At 29.9% G+C, this 8,452-nt stretch overlaps 1 protein-coding gene and 1 long non-coding RNA gene across 2 annotated transcripts in view; both read right to left on the minus strand.

Moving 5' to 3' along the window:
• LOC111635556 (alpha-1,2-mannosyltransferase ALG9-like) overlaps nt 1-3,121 on the minus strand; it is a 20,607-nt gene extending 17,486 nt beyond the window's left edge. The window contains exon 1 of the mRNA XM_023380549.1: nt 3,098-3,121. The gene's annotated coding sequence lies outside the window, so the exon portion shown is untranslated. The remainder of the gene's footprint in view (nt 1-3,097) is intronic.
• A 1,316-nt stretch (nt 3,122-4,437) lies between these two features.
• LOC111635557 lies at nt 4,438-7,463 on the minus strand. Its single transcript, XR_002758399.1, has 3 exons — nt 7,390-7,463; nt 4,681-4,764; nt 4,438-4,602 (listed from the first exon to the last, which is right to left on the minus strand). It is a non-coding gene; the product is annotated as an uncharacterized LOC111635557 (long non-coding RNA).
• Between the last annotated feature and the right edge of the window lie 989 nt (nt 7,464-8,452).

Below are 8,452 nucleotides of genomic sequence, written 5' to 3' on the forward strand. Positions count from 1 at the left end.
ATCTTTTCTAAGTTATTTTTAAGTTATTGTTACATTATGTTATGTAAGTTAAGTTTTAGTATCATTTCCCTTCTCCTTCTCTTCCGCCACCAATTTACACCTCCACCGTCGTCTATCCTCAAAGGTAAAGTGCAAATAAAACTACATTTTTTTTTAAATCAATTATTATTCTATTACGATTATTTATACATTTACAACTTCAAAACGCATTTTCAGTGTTTTCCTTACTATAGTTATTGTTGTTATTTTTTTAAATGTATTACTTAGCTTTAATTTGAGTATGTTTTTCTTGTTGGAACGAATTATTTGGTTTTACATGTAATCGTAAGGGGAAAATGATTCACCTTACGACATTTTCATGATACGATCTCAGTATCGGAACGGATTAATTTCGATATCCTGAGGTACCACTGTACTTTTAATTTGAAAAATGGTCATACAAATTTGATTAAACATATTCACAGATATATCCATGATGGAACTGGATATATGAAATTTCTGTAAATTCGAAAAGTATTGTTTCTTAACACACAGATTTTGAACTGACATTCAAAAGCACAAAATGTCTATTGACAGAAAGAACTGTCAATTCTAACTAAAACATTTAAAAAAAATTCTGATAAGAATAATCTATGGAGAATATTCTTTATTCAAAATTGTTCAACAACTTTTACATTTAAACTTTATAATTTGTTAAGCAAGGTTTGTGAAAATTTCTCTTTCAAAAGGTATACAAAACTTAGTTAATTTTATTGTTTCATCTAAGTACATTGGAACCTCGGTATACGACCTTAATCCGTTCCTGATGTTTGGAATTGTACCGAATAGGACGTATACCAAACCAACCTTTCCCATAAGAAGTAATGTAAAAATGATTAATTCGTTCTCATGTAAAAAAAAAATGAATGGCTTGAAACACCTCGCTTTCCTGGCTAGTTCCTGCTTCGTTTTTCATGAGGTCAGCAAGTATCTTTTTAGCTTTCTTGAAAATAATTGCTTCCGATACGCTGTCGCCAGCACACTGTTTTTCAGTTATTCAAAGCAAAAACAATTTCTCACATGATCTAATGTCTTTGATCATTGTTTAGAAATTGATTTAACTCCTTTCGCAACGTTAGCAGATTTAATAATGTCTTTATTTTTCACGATTGTCGAAATCGTCGTTCTCGGAATACGGTATGAAATAGTTAAATCTCGAACACGCGTGCCACCTTCATATTTCTCAACAGTCTCTTTTTTCAGTTCCATTGTGATTCTAGTCATTTTTTTATTTTTCTGTTGCCTTTTTGCAATTCATGATTAATAAAAGTAATAACATTTTACTTACAAATTAAAATAAAAAGAAATTTAACAAAGTTATAAACCGTGGCATCGCGAACGTCTAGTCTGGTCTGGTCTAATACACCTATAGTGCTACTTGTTCATAGATGGCGCGTATAATTGAATTAAGTCTTATACCGAATAAAAGTCGTATACCGAGCAAAATTTGTTTCGTCCAAACAGAATGTATTTCGAATTGGACGTATTCTAAAGTAGACGTATACCGAGGTACCACTGTATATTAAATGCATATGACAAATTCAAAGAATATTCTGACTTATCTTAATTATAAATTTTATCCTTTCTCGAACTTTTTATGAATAATATCTGTAACAAAGTATAAATTTTCTGTTATTTATCATCTATGCATGTAAATTTAAAACACTAATCGCACTATTAAAATGATCTATTGTGTACGATTTGGTTAAGAGGTGCATAAAAATCAAGTATAAGTTAAATGTTCAAAAAAAAAAAATTAATCAACTGTATTTTCACTTTATACTCAATCCATATTACGACAACTAAAAAAAAAAAAATAATCTATTTCGTCACGATTCGTTCTGACGACCACAAAATGGTCGTCAGAATGGTGGTTTGACGTTATTCAGCTGACCAATCAGCGCTCTGTACCATCTGGATATTTAGTCGTACGTGAGGACAGTACTGTATTTAAACGAGACTTAATTTTCTAATTATGAGTGGTTGTTTGTTTTGTGAGCGATAAAATAATTTAAAAATAATTTTTAACGATACAATAGCGACGGTTATTATTTTTAAAAAAATTTGTTATGCTTAACATCGATGAAAATTCAACGCAAAGTTGGTTAATAGCGATATATTTATATACTAATTACATGGGATATACTAATATACAATACTAATAATGTATTTTTTTTCATTCTTTTCGATTATCCGATTTTTTCAGTTATCCGACCAACCTGAGTCCCCAATTGAGTCGGATAATCGATGCTCTACTGTACTTTATTATTATAACTGTAGAAGATAGTAATTGAGAAATATTTATATTTCGAATATACTTTTACAAAAATTAAATAAATTATTCTGTGTTTATACAATTTATACAATAAACAGATATAAAATAGCAAGATGCCGGGCCGAATTTGCAGAAAAGTTAATAAAATGAAAGGATAATGGCAACAATTTAACCTTTACCGATACAGATTACAGATAAAAGGTCTTTCATCTCTTTCTTCATCTTAGAGATAAGAGAGATACTAATAAATAACATATTAACTTTAGTCTAGGCATTAGTACAGTGTCATAAAACACTTCTACAATAAATCAGTTAATTTCTTTCTTTCTTTTTTTTATTGGCCAGTTTTTAGCATTGCTAAATATGTCAAGGCCAGACTAATATTTAGTTTTGCCTTGGCAGGATATATGGATAAATTAATGTACCTGTACTTGCAGATCTGTTTTACAGAAATGTTTGATTTTCATATTAGAGTTGTCAGATTAAGCGCGACATCAGTTTGGGAGCGTCACAAATTGGTGACAAAAATATGACAAGGAGGGAGTCATAAAAGGACTTAAAATTCGTGAAACCATGTTTAATGGAATCGATTAACATAGAGAAAAGGACTTTTTGTTTTCTCTGTGTTAATCGATTCCATTAAAGTTAAAGCCTCTCTTAATAAACAAAATTAGCATTTTGTACTTTATAACTAATCGATATTTAATACTTTATAGGCCCACTAATTCAATTTCAAGTTTTTAAGAAGGTTGCTAATCTAATTTATTACATAATTACGCTTACCTTTTGAGTAAACAAAATTACTATTATTTAGTTAATACTTTAATTTTATAGTTAATTAAGTTTTCATCGCGGCTTCTGATAACGATTCAGAATCGAAGAATATTAACGTTTTGGTTTTTTAAAAAAAGTCGTTGAATTTTACATATTCAATTCAGCAGAATTTAAATTTTAAAAAATGCTGGTTATGGATCATGCTTTATGACATGATGCAGTGGGATTGACTATAATAGACATTATATATATATATTTATAACAATAGTAATAATAATAATAATAAACACAGAAACATACACNAATAAAAATAAATTATAGTAAAATCAATCTGCTGAGAAGATGCAGCAAGAATAACAGATCCTCTGAATGTAATTAATTACGTTGAGAATGCTACCATTTTAAATTACTGTAATTAGGAAAACCAATGGGCTCTTTTGCAGAAAAATATCTTTTCTTCTTTCTCTTGAGATCCTTCCTTCATAACAAATTAAATACTATAATTATGTGATTATCTGAGAAGTACACAATGTATATCAATCGATAGAGTAACCATCCACGTTTCATCTCCCATCTGTATTCAAATGTCTTGATATTTACTATCTCTAGCATATGCCATAAACCAAAATGGTGACTCCACAATAGAGAAGGCATTTTGTGTTCTGCAGTTTGAATGTTAGAATCACTCATCATTGTGGAATATGAGTAATCTGGAAGAGCTGCAGAAACTGTATTATGGCTGCTAGGGAAGGATGACAAAGAATATGCTGTAGTGAGTGCAGAAAGAATATGAGTATCAGTTGGATATGTGCCACATTGAGAAACTGTAATAGGCAAATGTGAAACTTGGACAATTTTCTAATGTATTAATGTACATTACAATGTTCTCAGATAATACTTTACATATACACAATAATTTAAAATGGTAGCATTCTTTTTGGAAACCCCTGTAATTAAAATCTAGTAATTTCCTTCACTGGCTAAATCTAACTTACACCTCAAAAACCTTTCAATCCAGCAAGAACTACTGGAGAATAAATGATTTGAGACAATTGAAAATGTTCATCTTCAAAAGTTCCTGCTGAATTGTAAGATTTTTGCAGTTTAAGAAGTTAAAATTTTTAACATAAAAATATTCTTCTAGTCAATGTTTTTTGCATCATATAGATTTAATGATCACAAAATTCTCTTTTTTAAACACAATTATTTTTAAATATTTAAGATGATATATTATTAAAATATTACAGAAAATATACCATAAAATTGCTTACTATTTAAATTTACACTTTAAAAAATGTGGAATTATATTAATATTTTTAAAACTTTTTGATTGACTTAAATATTGTACTTTAATAAAAAAAAAATAACTCACTGGTTCCCAGTAATTAAAGGTTTCATCACAGTCTGATATATTGTTCCAAAGTACAGAGCACAACCTTGCAAATAAAAGTACGACTATCTCTTTTTGAACATGGTAAGACAGTGTTTTCTTCTTTGAACTTTCATTTTCTGATCTAAATAAAAAGGTTTTAAGAATTTAAAACTTTCTGATATACTTAATAAAATTATGCATCATTTGTTTGTTGAATTACCTTATAGTATTAACTCTTTCTTGATGAATTTTTGATGCATTGAACTTTCTATTTCTTGTGGACGTCTTCATATTTAACACATTCCTTATGGTAAGAATTTTGATTAATAATCATCATGAAAAAATTTAATATTAATAAAATTCATTAAAGTCTTATAGTAAGAGCAGTTTTATTTTGAACTTGATTAGTTTCAAATCATAGATAATTTTCTTTTATTTTTTTAAACTTTCTGTCCATTAGATCTTTCCATATCCATCATGGATTTGATCAGATCAAAACGGAGATGACTGAATGGTGAGAGAATGGATCCAATACACATGAGACTGACCACCCATGAAAAATTTCTGGAGTGTTTCTTGCCCAAACTTGATTCTGGGTCCTCCAGAGTGGTAAGCTGATGCCTTAACTGCCTCACTCATCCAGTCATCACATATGGTTACTTAGTATATTTTAATGTTGCTTTCTGAAGAACTGGAAAAAATATTTATGTAAACAGTAATAACATGACTTATATTAAAACTCAGTTTTTCATGAATAAGGGTAATTTTTTTAATTATTATTCCTTTGAAAAATGTGTATCAATTTAATATTAAATTTCCAACTATGATTTACTACTATTTTAAATACTGAAAAGATTTCAAGTAACAAATCTCAAACTTTCAAATGCATTATCACAATTAGAGAGTTTAGTAACATAAAAACGGTTTCAATATTGCCTACAATGTCTTGCATTACTAGGGCCATAGAAAGGGGAAGTGGTCTACTCCAAAAACAGAGCAGTTGCTATAATTACAGCTTTAGTCTCCATAAAGATTTCTCTTTTATACCCTGTTATTTCAACATTTCTAATTTCTAAATCTTCTTGGATAGAGACATACGAATTCCCAGGAAGGAGGAAAGCAATACCAATAACCCTTTCCTCTATGAAAAGTCTATTGGTTTGGTTGGACAGTGTTACATGCTGACAGTGATTTGAAATTAAATTGTATTCAAAACATTGGAACAAAAAGTAGTTCAGCGAGTGTCCACTTTTTACTGCTAACCAGCAGTGCCTGCACACTATAAAAATGGGGGAACAAGCTATAATATAAAAAGAGTATAGAACATTATGCAAGAAGCTTCAAACTCTATTTGATTTCAGATCAGTGCTTCCACAAGCTGTCTCTGGTTGCACTCAGGCTAACTTGGCCTCAAAAACAAAGAATGTGCTTTTGGTCAATAAAATAAAAAAATTGCATAAGAAAATATTATACAAATAAAAAATTGTGCAGACTAGAAGGCACAAATTTTCTGTTGTTTGTTGATAATGGAATAACCCCTTGGGGGTTAGAAAAAGGGAAACCAAGACAAAAAAGGAGGGCATGTAATCCAAGTGTTTCAACATACAGGCACCCCTGTTGCTAACATTACAAATACAATTCTCCAGATATGTTCCTATGGTGTAATTCACATTGCTTACATAAATGGCATGATGATTATGTCTAGTTACCTGGATGAATACATAATCTTATTTAAATCGTTCTGAAGATTTTGATCTCTTTTTGCTCACCTGCATAAACTTAGTATTTATTTGCTTAACATAATAAATGTTCCCAAAAAATTAACAAAACAGAATTTACCTAATTTATTAGAATCTGAATTCAAGTGAATTTTTAAGGATTGTGTATATCATTAACATATTTAGATTTATACATACTACCACCATAAGCAATCAAATTTGGTACAAATTCAGCTCTGAATGATGCAATTGGGATATTATCAGAGCTGTATACCATGCCCATAGAAGTAAAAAATATCAAAGGAACTGATGTGATTCTTTGCAAGATCTCTCAAAATCATCCTATCCAGTTGCTAAACACACAATAGACTTAACAGAATGCACAATACAACCCCAATCACATCCCAGTAGTAGTCGGTGCAATGGTGTTTCTCATGTTTTATGAGCTTTTAGCCATCTCTAGTAAAGTGGAAAACAATTGATTTTTAGTATTGCTTTGAGAAATAGTTCCATATTTTTTTCACTTTTAGATTTTTACCCATTTTTGAGGATCTTCAAAATTCCAGATAGGCTGATTTCAAAGGGCTAATATCTAGTAAACGATCACATGTAGACCATCAGTTCCTTTGACTTTTTTTACACCTACAGGCATGTTTCCTTTTTTGTTGCTATGGGTATGCTCTACAGCTCCTGTTAAGGTCCCAAACATATCATTCAAAGTTTGAATTGAGCCATATTTAATTAATACCTTTTACACTTTATTAAAAAAACATTGTAAACATTAGTGTTATCCAATTATAGAATAATATAAAACGGGAATAAAGTCGCATTTTAAACAAAATACGTTACATTTTTTACGAAAACTTATTTTAAGCATTACAATTTTAAATTTGAAATGTGTCAATTTCGCCACGCGTGTTCATTCGCTTGTTTCACGATAACACTTGAGTAAACTGGTTATGCCATCTGCCGTAATAAAAGAGAAATATATTTTTAAATTAAACGTAAATTTGCAGTCGTAAGCAAATTACATTTAGGTTTCTTATATAAGAAGATAATCGATAGATTATTCTAAGTAAGTATTACACGAACGTATTTTCAGTACTGTTTTAGAGCAACTAAAATATTATTATGATAATTAAAAGTGATCCGGATGAAGTAAACGAAAATAATAATTGGAGAAAATACACGAAAAAATAGCAATAATATACCTTCTGCAACACACGGTACACACCTCGAAGTAAACACACGTTTTTCACAACTCGCGCCCTCTGTATGATATGAACTTGAAGTAATAAATTAAATGCATTTTTTTATATATTTTGTGACCCAATTATTTATGGTAGATGTCTCTAGGAATAATATTTGAAACAAGTTGGTCAAGCACCACTAAAGTCTACTCCTCACAAATTAAATACATGTTGTTTTTGTGAATATAACTATATTTCATTACTTTTTAATGATGTAAATCAAGAACATAATCATTTACACTTACCAAGGTTAATGAAGAAGTAAATGCCATAATGAAAACAATGTTAAAATTCAAGAAACCATTGAAGAAATAATATGTCCATGGTTCTACACCTGAAAATATAAATTTGCTAACTTGCTTAAAACTTTGTTTATAACTTAATAATATTGTTTATAACAACAATATTATTATTCTATTCTATTCATTTTAAAAATTTTATTTGCAAATAAATATTTTAAAATATAATTTTCTACTATCTCTAAGATCATTTTTACAATTGCACATTCATTCCACTTAATAATAAAGTTTGCAAATTAGAAATAAAAACTGTACTTCAAATTCCAAAAGCATCACAACTTTTTTACAAGGAAGAAAAAGAAAAATTTTAAACACTTTTGCCATCCTTTCTCCAAGTGTTTCCCCCTGTAGAGTTGAATATTGTCAATACTGCCCAAAATTTAAAATATAAGTACAATTGTCCCTCTATAGTCTGACGTTTTTTAATCCGACATGCTCAGTAGTCCGACGCACTTCCCGTCAAGGTACCCGTCCCTGTTACTTGTCTGCTTGCACAGAAGCATGTTGTGATGTGAATCTCCCCATCCAATTCTTACTCGATGACACACATTTCGTGTGTTTTATGTGAGCAGTTCTGTTCGAACAGTTGGAGTAGAGAATATTGTAGGCTACTGCTAGCAAAACAATGCGAAATATGTAATTATTTTCGGTAATCCGGACACTTTTGGTAATCTGACACACCTTTGGTCCCATACCTGTCGGATTATCAAGGGACAACTGTATAT

Source organism: Centruroides sculpturatus, unplaced genomic scaffold, assembly GCF_000671375.1.
Source record: "Centruroides sculpturatus isolate CEXI.00-Female unplaced genomic scaffold, Cexi_2.0 scaffold708, whole genome shotgun sequence".
NCBI classification, from domain to species: Eukaryota; Metazoa; Arthropoda; class Arachnida; order Scorpiones; family Buthidae; genus Centruroides; species Centruroides sculpturatus.